This window comes from Schistocerca piceifrons, chromosome 1 (assembly GCF_021461385.2).
Source record: "Schistocerca piceifrons isolate TAMUIC-IGC-003096 chromosome 1, iqSchPice1.1, whole genome shotgun sequence".
Taxonomy (NCBI): Eukaryota; Metazoa; Arthropoda; class Insecta; order Orthoptera; family Acrididae; genus Schistocerca; species Schistocerca piceifrons.
In genome coordinates this window covers 860,036,807-860,060,591 of record NC_060138.1, presented here as the reverse complement: position 1 = coordinate 860,060,591, position 23,785 = coordinate 860,036,807, and the positions used below count along the sequence as shown (strand labels likewise).

The 23,785-nt window shown below is 46.5% G+C and overlaps 1 protein-coding gene and 1 pseudogene across 1 annotated transcript in view; both read left to right on the top strand.

Moving 5' to 3' along the window:
• The window catches only part of LOC124715883, a 1,071,880-nt gene that overhangs the window by 831,882 nt on the left and 216,213 nt on the right, over positions 1-23,785 (top strand).
• On the top strand, positions 14,389-14,506 carry LOC124724852 (annotated as a pseudogene).

Sequence of the window (23,785 nt, the reverse complement as noted above, 5' to 3'; positions counted from 1 at the left end):
AAAGAGATGTTGGACAGAGGATATGTGGAGAGGAGTGACTCGGAGTGATAAGTCGCGCTACACCGTGTGGCAGTTCGATGAAAGGCTTCAGCCTTGGAGAATCCCTGCCATCATGTGAAGTGCCAACAGTGAAATACGGAGGAGGTGGTGTTGCGGTATTGGGTTGTTTCTCGTGGTTAGGATGTGGTTCCGTTATTGTGCGTAAGACAACTCCAAATGCGGAAGGATATGAACACGTTTTACAGTCTTGTGTACTGCGTACAGTAGAGGAACAGTTCGGAGAAGAGGATGAGTGTTTATATCAGCATGTAGTGCACTCTGTCGCAAAGCAGCATCTGTGACGCAGTGGTTTGTGGACAACAACATTCATGAAATGGACTGGCCTGCCCGGAGTCCCGACCTCAACCCAGTGGAACACCTTTGGGATGAATTACAACATCGACTTTGTTCCAGACACCTGCATCCAACATCACTACCGCCTGTGGTTTCAGCTCTTGAGGAAGAACGGGCTGCCATTCTCTTGCAGACGTTCAGACACCTCACTGATAGAGACCCGTATAGAGTTCAAGCCGTCACAAAGGTGAATAGTGGACACGCTTCATATTAATGTCTTGTAATAGGTGTCCAGATATACGGTACGGTAAAACATTTTATCACGTAATGTCTAGAATGGAGGTGGGAATATAGTATATAGTGGAAGCAGACGATGATTTGAAGCCCTGTTGGACCGCGCTAAAACATTTGGCGGTCCGGAAAAATTTGAATTCCACGCATAGTGAATGTCGAGAATGAATGACGCCCCCTTAAGGGTGACGCGGCAGGGCGCGTAAATGTTTTGATAACGCCGAAGTGGTTGGGTGCTGTGTAGGCACACCAGTGACCCGGAACGCCGTGAACTGTATTATTGTGAGCACCGCCCGCGCCATGGAAGTGTCGGCGGCGCCGGGCAGCGCCGGGATGTCCCGTTGCGCAGCGGGGTCATCGACCCTGAGGAGGCGGCGCATGCGCATTCCTACGCCTTCCCATTGTACCCGTCGTCTGCTCCCGGTATGGTTCTTCCTGGATCCACACTTGCTGCCCCCCTCCCATATAAACGGCGACATCACTTCCGGGTAAATTATCTGATTAGATGGTATCACGATCTTTGATTAGTGGGGATAGTGGTGATGGGCGAAGGTAGATATTGATTGTACAGTTTGGTTCAGACTATATGAAAATTAATTTTGAAAATAGCCGCGTACGTCGCTGAACAGTTGATACAAAGCTATAATCTTGCATCGGTAGGAGCAGGTGCGAGGATTTGATCGGTACGTTGTGCTTAGAGGTTATGTGAGCAAACGAAGTATCCAGTTGTTGGGCTCGAGAGGAGAGAGAGAGAGAGAGAGAGAGAGAGAGAGAGAGAGAGAGAAACTGAGTATTAGAACGACTTACTCGGAGACTTGAAGGTGCAGCTCAGTTAACGTAGGTGGTGAGAGTCCATTGCGTCTCTGTTGAATACTCCCGCAGTTCTGCGGTGGTTGTTAATGGTGATAGTGAAAATTTAAGTAGAAGTGCGGTGTCGTATTTGTTTAGAGATTTCAACCCCTCACAAGTAGCATCGTTATTCGACGATCTGTGTTAAATGGTCACCGGTCGCATGTAGACGAAGAAAAACTTAATTCACCTGTCGACGGCTTCGTTAAATGCCGCACCTTTACCTACATCCTACATCACCTTAACACTTGCGAGAAAGGACATTATCAGTTATTGGGCATTGAACAACTACTTGAGTGAGTGAGAGTGGGCGGGGGGGAGGGGGCAGAAAGCATAAAATAGCTAAGTAGCAGACAACAGTCGCATTCAGACCTACCGTTTTACCCTGCCTTATATCGGGACAAAAGAGAGTGGAGAGGTGTTTGTGATGCATCTCTGCAGAGAGGCGTGCAATTCATTTTGAGACAGAAGGGACGCACGCCTGCGTCTCTGCTGCCAAAGGCGTTGAATGCAGCCAGCTGCTCCACGACCCCCACTTTGCCGGCGCTGATGTGTTTGTTTCTTCGGTCTGCTTTCATCACTCTGCCATTGACTGCAGCACTTGTTTGTCGTAACACTGCACGTTGGCATATCCGGAGGTCAGGGCAAGTTCTGTAAGGCACAGACATAATGCAAATGATGGGGCTAGAGATATAACTGAGAATGATGCATGTCCTAGAGAACTTTGCATCGCTCTTCTTGACAGCACGGGCGCTGCAGTATCGTGTTTACCCGCCGATATCAGGCAGCGACTTAAATTAAAATTTCCTTCCCTGTACTGGTTCAAATGGCTCTGAGTACTATGGGACTTAACATCTGAGGTCATCAGTCCCCTAGAACTTAGAACTAGTTAAACCTAACTAACCTAGGACATCACACACATCTATGCCCGAGGCAGGATTCGAACCTGCGACCGTAGCGGTCGCGCGGTTCCAGACTGAAGCGCCTAGAACCGCTCGGCCACACCGGCCGGCCCCCTGTACAGGAATTACATAAAGTGTGTAAGAGTACAGTTTGTGACACAGGAACGACGACATGTGGCAGTTTGCGTCTGGCCGTGTGTTGTGCACTGATAGCCGAAGCTGTTAAGGCGATCGCTCGCGTAAAACGGGAAATCCGGGTTCGAGTCTTGGTCAGGCATAAATTTTCAGTGTCGTCGTTCCGTTGTACAGCTGATGGTTGCTTTTTCATTTTCGCAACTGCGGATACATTTCATGTCTTTCATAGCAGCTGTAGCCGCAGTAGCGCCGGTTCCTTCGGATATGCAAGCACGGCCGAAGGAACATTGCATAGTTCCTAACAACACAGCCCCTGCAATATCGTATAAATATTCTTTGTTTATAATCAGCATACGAGCGACTGCACAGTAGACCGTTATTTTAAGATGTGTCGTATCATGTGTTGTTGGTTAAAAACGCAATCGGCCATAAATACTTTTAAAAAATTTTTTGTGCCATTATTGGTTTCGGACTACCATGCCCATTATCAGATGGTAAACGTAAGAACTGCATTAAGGGTTTCGTCAGCGGCATGAGATCCGCTCGTGCACTGCAGAAGAATAGCAGGGTATTTTGCGCCACTAAAGTGCAGGAGGTACTGTTGGCGAATGCATTACTGGCATTAACGGTATTGAAGCTCTTCAGAAGTATTTGTGACTGGTTGCGTTCTTCGTCAACAATCCTTAAAGGCCGCGGAGTTGAGATTGTCCAGTAGGAATACAATAACGTGTAATGTGTTTGTGACTGCTTTTTGATTTGTTTAGTATCAGTAACATCAATTAAACTTTTTTTTCTGTATGTTTCAGGTGAGAGACTTGTTCCGGCTGCACTTCCCGTAAGTAGTGTCGTCTCAGTATTAATGCATGACTAAAATTAACGCTAGGGTTGTCTGTAACAAGAAGAAACAAATAGCAATGCGGTGTAGGAATGCGTTATTTAAATCTGCAAGGCAAATCGTAATCTGTTGAAAAAATAATGTGTGTCATTCCTGCGGCGACGGTGGCATTATGTCGCGCCGATAATACTAATAGACGAGTGGCGGATGTATAGGTTGAACGTGAACAAAACCGACAAACCGCGGGGACGGATTCGCCATGTAGCGTGTGTTCCTTGTGTGTTGCAGGCTGTATGATTGACGCAGCGTAAGGAGCAGAATGGTGCGGTATTCATGTCGCGAACAAGCCGATGTAGTGTTTGTGTACGTCCAAGCAGATGGAAACGATCGAGAGGCCCCATCACACAAGAATTCGAACCTTTTTTGGGCGTGAGTGTAATCGTGGGTCGTCTTAGACAAGCGAACGTGCCGTGAGGCGGCGGACTGTGCATACACCAGACGTGGAGGGCCGGGTTCTACAGGATGTTGAGACTAACCCTCGTACAAGCTCCAGGCAAGTACTATTACGTGTATCGTGCGTGACAGTCGCTACTAGGCCTATCACCTGCAATCCCACGGAGACCAATCAGAACATCTGTTGTGTCCTTAACGGGATGCAGGTCTGTGCTGTGTTCCGGGACGGTTTGTTGTCATTGCATGCACACCGTCCATTTCCGCATGTGTCCATAGGACCTGTTTTCCTCCAGTTACAGTCAGGAATCAGTCGCTGCGGTTTGTGGGGTATATTAATGTTCACCCTGTATTTCGGCACGATATCCAACATACTTTCTCGTATTACAGCTAAATCATGCTGATTCATTTTGTACAAAGCACTTGTCTTTGTCGTCCACCGTGCGTGATGTATACTGCTATATCCTTTTATATAAGTTTAACGTTGGGTCAGCCGACAGTTGTTAGTTTAATTAGAGTATTTATTACTACGTACAGCACTGATATATATGCCACGACCAGTATGAGGCGAAGGGAAGCTTCATTTATCAGACGAATATCTTCTGAGGGTTGCTAATCGAGGTCCGGGTTGTTGGAGGGAGTGTTCATTAAGTTTTTCCACAAAGTATTTTGAAGGCGCTGCTGGTATTGGCCATGTGATACCATCATGTAGAATTCGTTTGGAAACCGAAGGAACGTGTAGGTACTTTCCAGATGTACGATTGTTGGAAGAGAATTTTATGACATTTGTCAAGTCGAAATAAGTTTGTAGTGTGGTTGCATTCCGCACATTATATCATGTGACCTGTGCATGCTCAATGATTGTTCCTCGTTGCCTTGTTTCCGTACACAACCGTGCAGTTAGCGCGCAGATGTCCAACAAATATACTATATCGCTTTTCCACCGTGGAATCAAATTACGATTCATATGCTTTCCTTAGATAAGGTGTAAAAGTCTTCCAGTGACATTAGTCTGTTAAGTAGCTGCACCCTAAACAAAATGTATGTTGTGAATTTCTTCAGCATCTTGACACCACAGTATTTACTGTCACAAAAAGAAAGAAATATACATGAAAACTGAAAATACATTACCGGAAAAAATCGGAACTCCAAAAAGTAATTAATGTAGAGTGTTGTTGGGAATACATTTGGCTAGGTGACATATTTAAGTGATTAACATGCAAGAGCACAGGTTAATGTAAGCAGGAGAGAAACAACTGTAAAGGTGAAATGGTGGTACATCAACAACCGGCGTACCGCCAGAATTTTGAATGGAAGCACGCTAACGTGCACGCATTGTGTTGTGCAGGTTACGGATGTCAGTTTTTAGGATGGAGTTTTATGACTTTTGCACTTGGTCGGTCAATACAGGTACGGTTAATGATGGTTCTGGATGACTCCGTAGTTGTCTGATGACGTCCCATATGTGTTGGGTTGGAGACAGTTCTGGGGTTAAGAGTATGACAGAGCAACGTGTCGATACTCTTGTAGAGGATGTTGTTTTACAATAGCGGTGTTCGGGCAAACGTTATCCAGTTGGAAAACACCCCGTGGAATGCTGTTCATGAGTCGCAACACAAGTTGATCACCAGATCGAGGTACAAACTGGCAATCAGCGGGTGTGGGATAACCACGAGAGAGCTCCAGCTGTCATACTAAATCGCATCCCAGACGATGACTCCAAGTGTAGGTCGAGTGCGTGTAGCGCGCAGTCGGGTTGGTTGCAGGCCCTCCACTGACCTCCTCCTACCCAACACATGGCCGTCAGTGGCACCGAGGCAGAACCGGCGGTAGTAACACGATTCACATTTTCCGTCGCACTTCACCTAGTGTAGACCGGGAACTCTGCTAGGCATGCCCGATGTGAACTGACTGGACACGGCCCGTGCTGCCTGAGTTGTTCCGCCGGCAGAGGGCGCGGCCGAATTCTCGCGTGCCCTCTAGTGGACGGGACTTTACTTGCGGCAACTACTGTCCGTGACGCGCCGTGCCGATGTGCGCCTCCCGCTATTTTTCTGGTGGCTACTGCACCGGCTTTCACCAGAAAACACAACAGACATCCATCCTGCCCTACAACGAGCTCTCGCTTGACAGCACTGAAATTGAAAATGACGGTTCGGAGTCAGTGGAAAGCATGATGCACGGCATCTGGCTCGTAATTGTCCTTGAAGTAAACGATTTGTAACAGGTCATTGTGTCACTGCCTTGCCAACTGCTGCTCAAATTTCTGCTGCAGATGCTGTACGATGCGCCAGAGCCATACGACGAACACGTTAGTGGCACGTGGTTGATCGGAGCCCGGTCTTCATGCGACCGTACATTCTTGTGTGATCACCGCTGTACAGTGGCTACATTCGCGTCATGTCTTTCTTAGGTATCGCGCAAGGAACATCCAGCTTCTCGTAGTCCTACTAAACGACTTCGCTCAAACTTTGTGGGGTTTCGACAGTGGCGTCTATCTCTCCTTGAAGGCATTCTTGGCTAACGTCAACTAACCACGTCCAAACCCAATGGTAAATAACGCTCATGAGCGTTACAGCGTGTATTGAAAGCAAAGCTGATTTGCACCCTCACAGTCGTGCTACTAGTGCCACTCTTATGCGACTAGCGCGAAATTTGAATAGACATCGTCTTTCAGTTGTAGGAACACGCCTACCAACTTCCATTTATGCCCCACAAATCCTCCTTGGTGATGCGATTTTTTTTCCGTCAGTGTATTTCGACTTATAGAAAAATTGTGTGAAAAGAACTGGTTCATCATAGTTCCAGGCAGGGTACGAACTGCCTGTAAACTGTAAGTCTTGTCACAAAAAGTACAACATTGTATGAAAAATAGTGAAAAACTATTTCGTCAATTTAGTCAGAACATGGACACCCGTAACCTGCAAACCACTATGCATTTTATGGGAAAGATTGCTTCCCATTGTGCCAGTCATTAGATCTTCTTTTCGTTCCATACATGTATGGAACACGAGAAGAATGATTGCCTTAACCCCTCCGTGCGCGTTGTAACTAGTCTAATCTTTTTTTCGCGATCTGTACGAGATTGTAGTATATTCCTAGACTCCCTTCGCTTAACTTCTTCCAGTATTTTCGCGACTCTCTCACATGGGTTAGCCTGACGTAACAGGGCAGAACGGTTTTCAGATTAGAAATTAACATGAAAACCTACAGATAAAGAGTAATCTGCATCTCAGGTATCTACTGAGACTTGTTTGTCGCTGTAATTAGAGAGAGCTGACAGAACACGCAGCCGCGTGATGCGTCTTTGTTAAAGTCCCTTAGAACGGCACTCCGGATTGTCACAGGGACACTCCCTGCCAGTTCCGAGGACGTACGACTCTCCGGACCTAAGCGTTTTTGTCACGCTTTCTAGAGCCGCACACTCGTACGACACGTCGCGAGTTGGTAATATTTTTTGTTTCTTGTGGTCCGCCGGCCCGGGTCGTTGTACGCGCCCCTGCGGTATATTTTCGTCCCCAGCAGCACTTAACGGCGGGCCGCCTTGGGGAATAATGGAAGGAAACGCCAGTCAGGACCCCTGGGAAGCTCCGCTGGCGAGAGGACGCTGCAGCCCCGTTTCCACGGCCGCGTAGTGGGGCTGCCAGCTCAGCTGCCGCACCTTCGGAGCGTGGCTGAAGAGCGGAGATAACGTTCTGTGGGAGCTCGGGTAACAATTAATAGCCGCAGTAGAGGAGGAGAAGCATGCGTGACATCATTGTCTAAAAGCATAAACTGAGGCGACAGAAGTCACGGGATACCTCCTAATATCGTGTCGGACCTCTTTTTGCCCGGCATATTGCACTATCTCGACGTGGCGTGGACTCAAAAAATCGTTCGTAGTCCCCTACAGATATATTGAGCCATGCAGCTCCCTCAGCCACCCTTAATTCCGAAAGTGTCTCCGCTGCAGAATTTTGCGCACCAACTGATCCCTCGATTAGATCATATAAATGTTCGATGGGATTCATTTCGGGCGATGTGGGTGACCAAATCATTTGCTCGAAGTGTCCAGAATGTTCTTCAAACCAGTGGCAAACAATTTTGGCCCAACGACGTGGTGCCATTGTGTTGTTTGGGAACATGAAGTTCTCGAATGGCTGTCAATGATCTCCAAGTAGCCGAACTGGATCATTTCCAGTCAATGATGGGTTTAGTTGGACCAGAGGACACCGTCCATTCCATGTAAATACACCCCATACCATTATAGAGCCACAACTAGCTCGCACAGTGGTACAGGCTATGTTGTGCTACTAGCTGCCATAGCCCATGAACGCAACATTTCGCGGCATTGTCCTAATGGTTAGGTTCTTCGAACGTCCCATTTTAATTTCTGCGGTTATTTCCCGAGTGTTGCTTGTCTCTTAACACTCACAACTGTACACAAATGCCTGCTCTGGTTGTTAAGTGAAGGGGGTAATTCCTGAGATTTGGTATTATCGGCACATACTTAACACTTGAATCTCCGAATATTGAATTCCCTAACGATTTCCGAAGTGGAATGTCCCACGCGTCTAGCTCCGACTACCATTCGGCGTTTAACGTCTGTTAATTCCCGTCTGCGGCCATAATCACGTCGGAAACCTTTTCACGTGAATCACCTGAGTACTGTGTATATGCGCATTTCGCTATCCCATGAATTTTGTCATCTCAGTGTACCAGGATTGTGGCGAGTTGAAAGGAGGACTAGACGGTAGTCCTGCTTTACATTTCGTTACAAAATCCAAACGTGATGTATATTTGGATTGCAGTGGCAGTTATGAAGACAATGACAAGTGCTTGTAATGCCCTGCAACAGACGATCAGTGCTCACTTGCCAATCATGGACGCGGAATGCGAACTGTAATAGCTGCTTTTACGGAGAACCATCTGTCTTGCTGTCCTTATTTGACGACTGACTATCTAGGACGGTATATGGGGCGTACCTGTGACTCCAGCAGCGTTCCAGAGCAGGACGTGTGAAGCGCAGCCATACTTTAACATCAACAAATACGTGATGGATGTCGGAAACAATGATTGTGAGCGATGTTAACACATGCCAGGAGATCGTCGGAGGCCCTTGTTTGACCAGACATCGTTTAGCCTCATCCCTGAAAGGATTAAGCGGACATTACAGTTGGTGCATCCTCGCGGAATCAGTACGACCAATTACGCCAATGACGGAGATTCGTTTCCCAGTCGCAGAGATCACAAAGCACTACTCTAGCGATATTCCTCTTATGCAGAGTTGGAGACAATTCTTAGAGACTGGCGATCACAGAGTGTGGGAGCTTTATGTATGTAGGAACGTGTCGAATGTGATATTTCACTAGAGTATCCAAATTTAATTATTCTTCTCTCTGTGACCCTACACCTCGTCATCTCTGGCAGTATAATTGGTTTGAAGCATAGCCACAGTTCACAAGATTTCCAAACGCCTGGAACTGTCAGCATGTGTATGTAGTCAGAGGTTTGGAAACGGCTCAGTCAGCGTGTCATTGGTGCAAAGGTGGACGTTAATATTATTTGAAATCACGGAGTGCAAATGTGCAAGTGATATTGTTAGACTATGTTTCACTTTCAACGAAGAGGTCAATGGGCTGCGTCGCCAAGTTACATGCAGCTGCTTTATTCAGGAACAATACGAATTCCACCGTATACTCTGCCATGACATACTGTGCGCGTCGTTTCCTTCTCATAGGGAGTCTGAAGCGTCGGTAATGTCGTCGAAATGTGCTAATACCGGTGAGAAACAGATTAAACTGTTCTAGCCATTACTTCCACTGTTCATTCTTACGTGAATGTCTTGCATTTTGGCTTATGGCACTTCTTTTCCAGTTAAAATCTGATGCTTTGTGTGTACGGGACTATTCATTCGCCTGCACTAACAGAAATGGCAATTTTAAACGTCTTTTGCATCGTAAATTATTTTATGGCTGAATACTTCACTCCTTCCTGTGTCCCAATTAAGCTAGGCTGAAGGATTTTAAAGCATTCGTTCTTCTAGTTTAATATTTATGAATCTTACTTGTTGTTTTCGAATTGTGATGAGTGCTGACAATAAACTTCATAAGGACTGTGAGGCTGTTGTTGTCATGTCCAGTTGTTTAAAAACATGTCTACAAGAGATTTTTAACTGGACACCACCACACACTATACATATTACGCGCTTTTGTGCAACACACACTTTCCTTCCTCAGCGACGGGTACCCAAAAATATGATGCCATAAGTCGTTGATGGATGGCAATAGGAGACGTTGGTCCAGTTTTTTACATTATTATCTCCAAAATTCAACCCTAGCTGATGCAAATCTTAATATTACGGATGCCATTGGCTCCGTGACGTGATCTCGGCGCGCACCGCTTCTACGGCCGCCAGGACCGCCCGGGGACGACGACGGCCGCCGCTGCTGCTGCTGCTGCTGCGTGTCCGCCTGGGTCGACCAGTCCGGAGCCGGAGGCTGTCGACCTCGCGATCGATACTGCGCACGTGTTCCGGTTCCGCGTTCGTCTCTGGGCCCGCTCTGTTGAGAGTCGATTGCTCGCATTGCACGCGCCACTACTCCATTTGCGGCGAAACCTGCGCACTGTGTCGGGATTACAAAGGCCCGTCGCTTTGTAGCCACTTGTGAACCGTTTCACTTGGCGAGCTGCCACGTCGCAGGTTTATAGAAGATCGTCCGTCGTCTGCAAAATGCCTGTCGCACCAATTGTCGCGCATCGTGTCCTCGGAAACGTTTCGCAGCAGCGTTGCTGAATGAAATTTTCTGTTTTCGAACTACGGCTTCAAAACCAGGTTTTGTCGTCAGTTCTTTCATAGATGTTAAACAATAAGCGCCATCCTCACACGTGATGCATAATTTTAAAGGGTCGTTATAAAATCGTGAAACTTTGTTTTTTGGTAGTTGCAATAAATCACGAATTCAAAAGAAGGGCTACGTGGAGATAAAAAAAAAAAAAAAAGTTAATATTACAGGATACATACGCAAACGTTTTTAGACGAAACAGTTGCGTATAACGTAAATTACCGAAGTTTATGGGTCGTGGTCGAAGAAATAGCCTCAGTTGGTTTTGGTGATCCTTAAATGATCTCCAACCGACTATCAGGCACAATTTTTTGGAATGCGCCCAGCATACCAGTAATGTCCACACGCTTCTAAACAGTAGCGAAGACCATCTCCACCGACGTCAAACCACATCTCCCATTTGTAAGTACACGCATACACCACATCCGTATCGTGTTAAAATAAAAGCAGGACGCACTTTCCTAACTAACTGTTGTTCAATACTGAAGTTGCTGCCGGCTTAGAACCGCGCACAGCTGCGTGTAGAACACTCAGTGGCACAACTTTTGCCCGGCGAGTGCTACTGAGTGGGTCCAAAATTGTGTTAAGTATTTCGTGACAGCGTAATTTAACAACGAGGTGATTGGAAGTCGGGACACAACTGGTTATGAGTCCAAGCTGTGACGACATTGCCGTAGCATGACGCCCCTAACTATTCCATTGGTCCTGGCAACAGGAGTTCTCTCACGATGCTGCAGCTGTCTCAAATTTAGTCTTCAGTAACAGTACAGCTAAGGACGTGAGGAAGAAACTTTGCCGGCCGCGGTGGTCTCGCGGTTCTAGGCGCGCAGTCCGGAACCGCGCGACTGCTACGGTCGCCGGTTCGAATCCTGCCTCGGGCATTGGTGTGTGTGATGTCCTTAGGTTGGTTAGGTTTAAGTAGTTCTAAGTTCTAGAGGACTTATGACCTAAGATGTTGAGTCCCATAGTGCTCAGAGCCATTTGAACTAGCCATTTGAAGAAACTTTAATTGTAAGATAAATAACTCTTCTGTAAAATTTGTATCCCATATTTTATTTGTGACTTTCGCACATTCACGTGGATTACCGCACGAACAACTTTGTCACGGGTTCATGAGTAGTTCCATTTTTTTTTGCCTGTGCGGCACTTGGCTCAGCACACAAGGAATGGATTCCTAAACTTTCGCCAGGTTGGCTCTGAGCACTATGGGACTTAACATCTATGCTCATCAGTCCCCTAGAACTTAGAACTACTTAAACCTAACTAACCTAAGGACATCACACAACACCCAGTCATCACGAGGCAGAGAAAATCCCTGACCCCGCCGGGAATCGAACCCGGGAACCCGAGCGCGGCAAGCTAGAACGCTACCGCACGACCACGAGCTGCGGACTTTCGCCAGGGCTCGTTTGATTTTTTGTGTGAAGAAGTCCGCAATAAGTAACAGCTGTAATACGATAGCTCTCTCCAGAAAAGCCTGTTACGATATTAAATCATAACCGGTATCTGAACACTTGCAACAAGTATCTGAAATAATTACCGCAGAAACATCTCTTCTTTTTATACTTGAAAACGACAGTTACGAATTATGCCCAAAATTTCGTAAAACACTCAGTGTAAATTTCTAGTTGAAGACTTTTTACGTAAGATGTCAGTTTTAGATAACCGGCACCTACGAGGTGCATTCAAGTTCTAAGGCCTCTGATTTTTTTTTCTAATTAACTTCTCACCCGAAATCGATGAAACTGGCGTTACTTCTCGACATAATCGCCCTGCAGACGTACACATTTTTCACAACGCTGACGCCATGATTCCATGGCAGCGGCGAGGGCTTCTTTAGGAGTCTGTTATGACCACTCGAAAATCGCTGAGGCAATAGCAGCACGGCTGGTGAATGTGCGGCCACGGAGAGTGTCTTTCATTGTTGGAAAAAGCCAAAAGTCACTAGGAGCCAGGTCAGGTGAGTAGGGAGCATGGGGAATCACTTCAAAGTTGTTATCACGAAGAAACTGTTGCGTAACGTTAGCTCGATGTGCGGGTGCGTTGTCTTGGTGAAACAGCACACGCGCAGCCCTTCCCGGACGTTTTTGTTGCAGTGCAGGAATGAATTTGTTCTTCAAAACATTTTCGTAGGATGCACCTATTACCGTAGTGCCCTTTGGAACGCAGTGGGTAAGGATTACGCCCTCGCTGTCCCAGAACATGGACACCATAATTTTTTCAGCACTGGCGGTTACCCGAAATTTTTTTGGTGGCGGTGAATCTGTGTGCTTCCATTGAGCTGACTGGCGCTTTGTTCCTGGATTGAAAAATGGCATCCACGTCTTATCCATTGTCACAACCGACGAAAAGAAAGTCCCATTCATGCTGTCGTTGCGCGTCAACATTGCTTGGCAACATGCCACACGGGCCGCCATGTGGTCGTCCGTCAGCATTCGTGGCACCCACCTGGATGACCCCCCAAAACTATTCTCTCCACTTTCTCGATCATGTCGTCAGACCGGCTTTTGCGAGCCCGAGGTTGTTTCGGTTTGTTGTCACACGGTGTTCTGCCTTCATTAAACTGTCGCACCCACGAACGCACTTTCGACACATCCATAACTCCATCACCACATCTCCTTCAACTGCCAATGAATTTCAATTGGTTTCACACCACGCAAATTCAGAAAACGAATGATTGCACGCTGTTCAAGTAAGGAAAACGTCGCCATTTTAAGTATTTAAAACATTTCTCATTCTCGCCGCTGGCGGTAAAATTCCACCTGCCGTACGGTACTGCCATCTCTGGGAAGTATTGACAATGAACGCGGCCTCATTTTAAAACAATGCGCATGTTTCTATCTCTTTCCAGTCCAGAGAAAAAAAATCGGAGGCCTTAGAGCTTTAATGCACCTCGTATATCTTGTCTCTGTAGTGAGCCATTCGTAGTCACGAAGTGGCTGCAACATGGGAAACACACAAGAACCAGTCAGCCCAACGACGAGCCGCCCCACCCACTCGTATCCACACTTTGACTCTGGAGAATAGGAAGATTAGAGTTTAATGTCACATCGAAAGCTGTTTGCTTCCGAAATTGTGGAAGGGATCTTCTATATGCCCTGAATTCTGCGAAAGCGTGCCATGCATATTAACATAAATATAGCAGAAACCTTTTTCATAGCAGTAATGCTCTGTCGATACCGAACTCATTAGAGATGGTACACTAGATCAGCTGTCTAAAAGTGGAGAAAGGCATTAACAGTGGACTTACTTAAGGCTCGTCGCGTTGTTGCTTTTCTATACATTATGTCACTTTCAAACTGGATGTAGGCGACGCTGTAGGATAAGAAAGGTTGTACTGTGTAAGTAAAGTGCAGCTACTGACAGAGGTCCAGTGTCGGCTGTAATTATCGTGTGGTATCGAAATTTGGTAGATATGCTAACACGTTAATGCGGAATCGATTTGCGCTTGAAAAAATTTGTTACGATTTTGGGCCCAGTAGCAAATCTGGTACTGGACAGCATCTTATCGACGTCTCCAGTGTTCATGTTGAACAAATTGTGTAAGCGGCCGTTAACAATAAAATCAGCATTATGCCTTTCTCAATTGTGTGATCTTTTCTGCCTACGTCCCGTTCTTAATCCATTAAATATGGAAACATCTCTATTCGTCTTTCTTGCATTCACAGCGCGAGATCTGTACCTGGTGGCCAAAATTGGAACTAATTTTTTTTCCAGCGTAGATCGGTTCTGCAGTAACGCGTTACCATATCTACCAGGTTTAGCTATTGGCAACGGCCTTGCCGCAGTGGATACACCGGTTCCCGTGGGATCACCGAAGTTAAGCGCTGTCGGGCGTGGTTGGCACTTGGATGGGTGACCATCCAGGCTGCCATGCGCTGTTGCCATTTTTCGGGATGCACTCAGCCTCGTGATGCCAATTGAGGAGTTACTCGACCGAATAGTAGCGGATTCGGTCAAGAATACCATTACAACGACCGGGAGAGCGGTGTGCTGATCCCACGCCCCTCCTATCCACATCCTCCTCGGAGGATGACACGGCGGTCGGATGGTCCCGGTAGGCTACTCGTGGCCTGAAGACGGAGTGCTTTTTTTTTTTAACCAGGTTTCGCTGCCATGCGATAATTAAGAGCCCACATTGGACCTTTGTGAGTAGCTGCGCTGTAATAATACCACCCGGTACATCGAAGTTTATTCGCTGACTGCGAATTCCTTGCCATCAGTTTTATTGGGTACAGATCTACTACCCAATAACGATGTGCGAAAATATGTGCCGGACCGAGGTTCGAAGCCCGATTTTCCGGTCATGGCGATTGGTCGCCTTACCCGCTTCATCTATCTGTGCACGCTTCCCGGACGTACGCAAACTTACACATGTCACACATATCGCAGTTCACGAAATTTCTCACTTAGAGATCAAAACATTATTTGGATTCCTGCAAGAGGGAAAATGAGACAACGAGGAATCGAGACTAGCATTACTATCGACGTATGCCTGCCTAGGCTTGTAATACTTGAGTGGGTTGTAGATCTATACCTAATGCAACTGATGTCAAGGAATTAGCCGTCAGCGAGTAAATTTCGAAGTATTTCGTACCGCTGTGGATCGTCAGTAGAGTTTGATCTTTCAGACATGCTTGTAAGATTGAGTTGATTTTAATATCCCGTCGATATGGTGCTCATTAGAGACTAAGTCAGTTAAACTAGGACAAAGACGAGAATAGGCCGTGGCGTCTTTGACGGTATCATTCCAGCATTATCCTGGTGTGGTTTAGGAAAACTTTGGAGCCCCTGAAGCAGTTTCACCACTGGGTAAGTAGAACGCTGACACTCTGAGGTTGTCTTTTTTGCACTGAGCCACCTGGTTCGATAGTGAAAGATCGTATCTGTTTTAGCAGCGCGCCGGACAGAACGGCAAGCTTCCGAACTTAGCCTTTGTTGAATTGCTGCATAACAAAGACACAGTGTGCCCGCCCGGTTGGCCGTTCGGACACACTGCTTTCCGGGCGGGAAGGAGCGGCTGGTCCCCGGCACGAATCCGCCAGTCTGTGGATGGTTTTTAGGCGGTTTTCCATCTGCCTCGGCGAATGCAGACTGGTTCCCCTTATTCCGCCTCAGTTACACTATGTCGGCGATTGCTGCGCAAACAAGTTCTCCACGTACGCGTACACCACCATTACTCTACCACGCAAACATAGGGGCTACACTCGTCTGGTGTGAGACGTTCCCTGGGAGGGTCCACCGGGGGCCGAACCGCACAATAACCCTAGTTTCGGTGTGGGGCGGCGGAGGGGTGAAGTGGGGTTGTGGACCACTGCGGCTGCGACGGGGACGGAGCCTTCCGTCGTTTCTAGGTCCCCGGTTAACATACAATACTATACAAGACACAGTGGTTCGCGAACCACAAGGGAGAGAGCCGATGCTCTAGCAGCGTGGTGCAACTGTAACGACGCAGTGCGTGACGTGACTAGTCCTGTGTGACGTGACTGTAGTCCGATCGACGAACCACGGCGGATCGCGAATGTCGAGGCATGGACAGGAATGGCGTTGTTGATTATCCCAAGCGACAGTTGCGGTACGTGTATGCGCGTGCTCTCCTCGTGAGGGAAGCGTACATCCTGCAAATTATGTCTCTCGCTTGCTTATGCAGAATTTACCACTTACCACCACCATCAGCGATGACAGCTCGCAAAAAATGAAACTGAAATTCACTAAACAAATCACTACGATCACATTTAATGCTCGCATTAGCTACAGTAGAGCGCTCATATCACTACTGAACGCTCATTGGTTGTCGGTGTATGCGTGACGTAGGTGCGCAGAACGAGCCGAAACTCGACCGTCTCGTTCGTGACGCCAACTGTAGAGTATAAGGCAGCACAGCCCCGCTGGTGGTGGAGACGTTGTTTTGCACGCCTCGACGGAGGCGGCAGCCGGCGTGGCGGGCCCCCTGTATCGACCGGACCGGCGGAGCCCCTGCGTCTGGGCGCGCACGTGCGCCGCGTGCCACGCTGCGCCTCGCGAGAATTCGGCCGCCGCCGCGGCCAGCCGAGCCTGAAATGGGATGTGACTGGGCCAGCGGCCGCGTCCATCACACGCCCGGGCGCGGCTGCGATTCCGCTGCTTCACGCTTTCTGGCTCCCGGTGACGAGTGTTACAAGATTCGATTCAAATTCTTTCACGGACGATTTCTCAACCCTTCGTAGATCCCCCATCTGCTCAAACAGTGATCTGAACTCCCTCGACAAAATGTCGCAGCTCGTTTAAGGAATTTTCTGAGTATTTGGGTGTAAGGAACAGTTGGTTACGATGCACACGCATTGTGCAGAATTTTCTGCATTAAGTATAATAATTGTACAAGATGTTAATAAATTAGCCGCTCGGTGTGGCAGAGCGGTTGTAGGCGATTCAGCTGGAACCGCGCGACCGCTACGGTCACAGGTTCGAATCAAAAATGGTTCAAATGGCTCTGAGCACTATGCGACTTAACTTCTGAGGTCATCAATCGCCTAGAACTTAGAACTAATTAAACCTAACTAACCTAAGGACATCACACACATCCATGCCCGTGGCAGGATTCGAACCTGCGACCGTAGCGGTCGCTCGGATCCAGACTGTAGCGCCTAGAACCGCACGGCCACTCCGGCCGGCCAGGTTCGAATCCTGCCTCGGGCATGGATGTGTGTGATGTCCTTAGGTTGGTTAGGTTTAAGTAGTTCTAAGTTCTAGAGGACTGATGACTTCAGATGTTAAGTTCCATGATGTTCAGAGCCATTTGTTAATAAATTACTTATACGAAGGTAACCTTTAATTGTGAAAAAGGTAAATAACTTACAGAAATGTTTGACATAGCACTGAGTGCAGCGTATCTTAGAGTTCTATTTGCAAATGATTAACATGGCTACCTTTTGCAACACGAAAAATGTCTCATCCGTAACCAGTTTCTTGCCAAATCCTGTGAAGCAAGTTCGATATATCGTGGCAACTGCTTGTGATATCCGTCGTTGCTTGTGTTTCCCGGAGGCGGGAGTCACAAACACCCTGTCTTTAATGCAACCCCATAAACAGAAGTCTGTTGGAGTTAAATGAGGTGACCGTGATGACCATGATACTGTTCCACCACCTCCAGTCCGAGTCGGCACATTCTTGCGGAGATACGCGACAACTTCACGATGATAATGTGCTCATGCTCCATCCTGCTGGAAAATAAATTCTGTACCCGCATGCTGTTGCAATTGAGGCATTAGATAATGTTCAAGCATGTTTAGGCAGGGTATGCCAGTTACAGTTGACTAGGCAAAAAAAAATAAATGACCGTAAATCTAGTCCAAGCATACAGAAAAAAAAGAAAAAAACTCAGGCGAGTCCCTTACATGTTCGATTACGTGACGCGGTTTTTGCTCACCCCGAATATTATGCCGATTCACTTTGTCGCAGGTATGGAAGGTGGCTTCGTCACTGAACACAATTTTATGAGAAAAATCATCTTCAGTCTTTATTTTGTTAAACATTTCTGCACAAAATTCACGTGGTTTTTGTCACTTTGTCCTAACAACAATTCTAATTCGTACGGTTTGAATGACAGGCTTTTCCTTAATACCCTCTACACTGCCACATTATGCATATTCAATTCTAAGCTGGCACGTCTCGTTGATTTACCCAGACTACGAATGTAAGAATGGTGAACTCGTTCAGTTGCTACGTCAGAGACTGCTGGCCGATCTTCATCCTGCGTCCTTTGTGATACGCAGCCAGGTTACAAGCAATCCTGTCGGAGGAACATTCGCAACTGTGCATTATACCAGAGGTTGAAAATACCGCTACATTTGTAAAGTTTTTTATTTCTTTGTGTTAAATAAAGAACATTTCATCTGTAGCGGTATTTTCAACCTCTGGCAGCCAGCTTAGTTGAAAAGATTGCACCAGTTGAAAATAGTTTGTCCTATAAGTTGATGGCTTGCAATATTTATTCATGAATTGTCTCTGAACATAGTAGCGGATTTGGATTTATCAAACCATAAACAGCACTGCCCGCGCTCTGTGCCATTATACGACTATATGGTGATTGTGATTGTTACAATAACTCATTCGCGCATGCCACCTATCAGGAACGTCGGGAACTAACACATGTGGCTTGGTGTCTTTCCATTGCAGAAGTACCCGCTTGCAATCACGAGTGGAGTGGACGAAAACATCGTACTTGGAAGGGGTAGGGTCAGAAAATGTCAACATTTTATTGAGTCGCTGTGAAGACCGTTTCGGCACACCCGAGGCTGCGGTACGTGCTACTGACCTGATTCTCACACGGTAAGGATTGCTGATCGGGGGACTACTTAGGTGGACTTCGTTCACAATGCCTGGCCAATGAGGGTGCGAGAGAATCACGTGATGCGCCAGACGCACGCAGCCAGGAGACGGAGCGTGATCGCTTCGCTCTCCAGCTCGTCAGCCTCCGGCCTGCTAAGACAGACCTCTTCCGCACTTCCATGCTACCTCCGTGACTTTCTCCTTTGAATGTACTACTTCATTATTTTAGTGAATTCCACTGACACGGATTCCAAACCCTAAACCACACCCGCCGCCATGTACGGGATAAAATGAAGTATATCTGTAAACAGTGATTTTTCTTGGCGCAATCAGCTGCTGACATTTTAATAAATCACTATTTAACGCATAAACTAGCAAAAAAATCAACTGTTACTTCAAACCAAAGAGAGAGAAGAGTAAACAGTAACTTGTACGTGAAGATTTTGGAGCCAGCCGTCGCGCTTAGCGTTATAAGAGTAATGACTGTGACGTAGTTGCCGTTGCAGAAAGAAAAGATCAGCATAGCGTCCTTGTACAGCTCTTCTATTGCATTCAGTAATCCCATACATGAGATGCATATCGACCAGCTCTTCATCGGTAAGCTTATCCGAACTGCTGCGTATCGCTGTTATGTACATCTAACACTGCCAGAAAAAAACCGACGCGGATCCGAGCAATACTGAATGCATCACGGAGGGCAAAGAGTAAAGTTGACATTACTATTGTCAATAACAAGCAGCGTGAGTGAACAAGTTTGCTTCCAAACAGTACACACCACGCGTAGTATCGACCTTTGCTCTGTTATGCAGACATTTTCAGTGCATTGCAGATACGAAGATAAATGGGGGAAAGCGAGCCACAAGAGACCATGGGTTCGTCATACCAAAATACTCGGAAAATATTTCCCGAAGAACCTCAGAAATTCAGGTTCGCCGCGGATACATTCACGACGCGCCTCGATGGTCATGGGATGATTATCAGATGGATTTCGCTATGTTCACGAGTAAAATTGCACTTTGGGCGTGCACATGTAGTGTTTGTTCGTAGGACATGTAGTGTTCGTTCGTAGTCAGCAATGTGACGAGGATGTTATGCATCTCTACCGCGCGCTTTACTAAGGGATCTTTTCCACTCTAAACAGAGTCCGCTGCTGCGGTCTGACTAGCTGTAACAGATTCAGTTACCTGCGACTCCTAAACAATTTCCACGTACCTGTAACTTCGTATTTAACAGCAGACTGCTGTAAGGGATATTGCCACCGCAAATATGTTCTATAAATAATTTTCAAACATATTGATGCTCTTCACCGACATTTTTATTTTTATAATTTTTCATTAATTGTTATGTAATCTTACCTACTCGTTTTTCTTTAATTTTTTTTCTATGAATGACCGTAACTTGCAGTTTGCTTCAGAAAATGGTGCCTCCAGTAGTAAATTGAAGAAGGAAACATCTTTAAACAACCAAATATTCCGTAACCAGCGAACTTATTGCGACTGGAGCGTTATCTACAACAAGTATCGTCATGCCTAGTGCTTAATAGTAAATTTTTGCACGTGTAAAGCAATTTGAACAACACTCGGCATGTTTTATTTCGACAAATCAAAAGTGTGTGATGTAGGATAGCAGTAGATCAAGTCACGGACTGACAGGTACAGTTTGCGACCAGTCTTCGTGCTGTTTATTTAATATGTGCTTTTTTACAGAAAATTTATATTCAACACACAACATACCGAAATATACAGAAGATGTATGTAATCCACAACTTTTGGAAGATTAGAAAGAAACGTTGTATAGAAAGTTTAGTTTTATGTTAATTCCATGTGGCATGTTATTAACTTTCACTTTAATTTGAAATAAACTCTGTGTTACAAGTGTCAAATCCGAAAATTCCAAACTATTGATTAGGTTCGATACTACTGAGCCCACGCAGCCAGTCCAATATGCAACGAATTTGCTGGCTGATCCTAAGTGTATGGAAGTAGTATTTAACACACTGTCTACTTAAACTGTATTTTTCATGAATCAGTGTTGCTCGTTATATACTCTATACTATCAAAAGTATCCGGACACCCCCGGAAACGTATAGTATGAAAAGTATCCGGACACCCCCCCCCCCTCCCCCGAAAACATACGTTTTTCATATTGGGTGCATTGTGGTGCCACCTACTGCTTAGTACTCCATATCAACGACCTCAGTAGTCATTAGACATCGTGAGAGAGCAGAATGGGGTGCTCCGCGGAACTCAGTGGACTTCGAACGTGGTCAGGTGCTTGGGAGTCACTTGTGTCAAACGTCTGTACGCGGGATCCTTAGGTCCACTGTTTCCGACGGGCTAGTGAAGTGGAAACGTGAAGGGACACGTACAGCACAAAAGCGTACAGGCCGACCTCGTTTGTTGACTGACAGAGACCTCCGACCGTTGAAGAGGGTCGTAATGTGTAATAGGCAGGCATCTATCCAGACCATCACACAGGAATTCCAAACTGCATCAGGACCCACTGCAAGTACTATGACAGTTAGGCGGAAGGTGAGAAAACTTGGATTTCATGGTCGAGCGGCTGCTCATAAGCCACACATCACACCGGGAAAGCCGGACGAAGTGGCCGTGCGGTTCTAGGCGCTGCAGTCTGGAACCGCGAGACCGCTACGGTCGCAGGTTCGAATCCTGCCTCGGGCATGGATGTGTGTGATGTCCTTAGGTTAGTTAGGTTTAACTAGTTCTGAGTTCTAGGGGACTAATGACCTCAGAAGTTGAGTCCCATAGTGCTCCGAACCATTTGAACACCGGGAAATGCCAAAAGTCGGCTCGCTTGGTGTAAGGAGCGTAAACCCTGGAAGATTGAACAGTGGAAAAACGTTGTATGGAGTGACGAATCACGGTAACACATTGTGGCGATCCGATGGCAGGGTGTGGGTATGGCGAATGCCCGGTGAACGTCATCTGCCAGCGTGTGTAGTGCCAACAGTAAAATTCGGAGGCGGTGGTGTGGTCGCGTTTTTCATGGAGGGGGCTTTTGCATCCCTTGTTGTTTTGCGTGGCACTACCTCAGCACAGGCCTACATTGATGTTTTAAGCAAGCATCTTCTTGCTTCCCACTGTTGAAGAGCAATTCGGGGATGGCGATTGCATCTTTCAACACGATCGAGCACCTATTCATAATGCACGGTCTGTGGCGGAGTGACTACACGACAGTAAAATCCCTGTAATGGACTGGGCTGCACATAGTCCTGATCTGACTCCTGTAGAACACCTTTAGGATATTTTGGAACGCTGGCTTCGTGCCAGGCCTCGCCGATCGACATCGATACCTTTCCTCAGTGCAGTATTCCGTGAAGAATTGGCTGCCATTCCCCGATAAACCTTCCAGCACCTGATTGAACGTATGTTTGCGAGAGTGGAAGCTGTCATCAAGACTAAGGGAGAGCCAACACCATACTGAATTCCAGCCTTACCGATGGAAGGCGCCACGAACTTGTAAGTGATTTTCAGCCAGGTGTCTGGATTCTTTTGATCACATAGTGTAGATGCAAATTTTGAAAATTTACTACAGATGTACAAATGGACACTAAGGTATAATATGGTAGATTAATTTACATTTTGTTTTTTACTAACGATTCCCCTTAAGATTTGACGTTAGAATTTAAAACGGACAACTATCTGTTCACAGGTAATAACCTACCTTTCTGTCTATAACCTATATTTTCTAATTGGAAAGCGTACGCCCCTTAAAATGTAAGAGAAGGCTGCAAAAATACTTACTAGAACTATGCGTATTGTGAAAAGTACTTTAGAAATTTAGAATACTCATACCTTCCATCCAGCAAAAAAGTTATCGATTACAACAAAATATACAGTGTTATGCTCTGTAAGTTTTCCAAAATTACAATCTATACTATAAGCCTTTGTCAAGATTTTCCATCGTCAGAAAATTCTAGGAATATCAAGGCTGAAAGATTATGGCAAGGAGAACATAACGAATCATGCTTCATTACCCAAGTGATGAAATACCAATGTACATAAAATAGAGCACAGAATGTACGTAAAAGATGTACAGCAATCTTTCATCTTAAGTACATATTAGCGATCGGTCTCAGCTACGCACAGTTAATTTACCTACTGCTGGACGACTTGTGTGGCGCAGCGGAAATAAATTGTATTCACAAATCTTACTCATTAATCAGTCTGTCTATAAGCGAAACCCGTATCAAAATCCCAACAGTACTTCCCGAGATTAACCTTCACATACAGACAGAAAAACTCGGCAGGGGATTTCAGTTTAGTAGTATGAATAAATATGTGCGTGCGTTCATACACTGAGCACACAGCAGGCATATTTCCCACAGCAAATTTAGCAAGCGTGTAGCTTTCAAAGTCAACAACAACTCTGTCGCTATCAATATAACTGAAAATTGACCACATGAAACATATTGGCTAATTCTAAGGCGCGCACGGCAGGGAGCACTGAATAACTTGCCGCTGCCTCTGTGTATTCTCTACGTCTCTGGTGGCTACCAACGCCCCGCCGCATCTGTAGCGGTGATGCGCCACATTTGGAAGCGACGCCGGAAGCCGCAGCAGGAGCAGCAGCAGCGCTTGCGTTTGAAGAGGTACGCTGTGTGTGGCTGCACCCGTTATCGACCTGCTACCCACAGGCATCAAAAGCTGCCGCCGATAGCAGAGCGTCGCCATACCCAGAATTGTCACACCTCCATTTCAGAGTAGCTTACCCACTGTGGCAGCACTTCTTTCCGGTAAGCATGCCGCGTTCCACCGAGTTTCGTAAGTGAGTGAAGCTGGCGAGTAGCAAACTGTGCACGCTCTAAGTCGGCCTGTTACCCGGAAAGAACTAAGTCT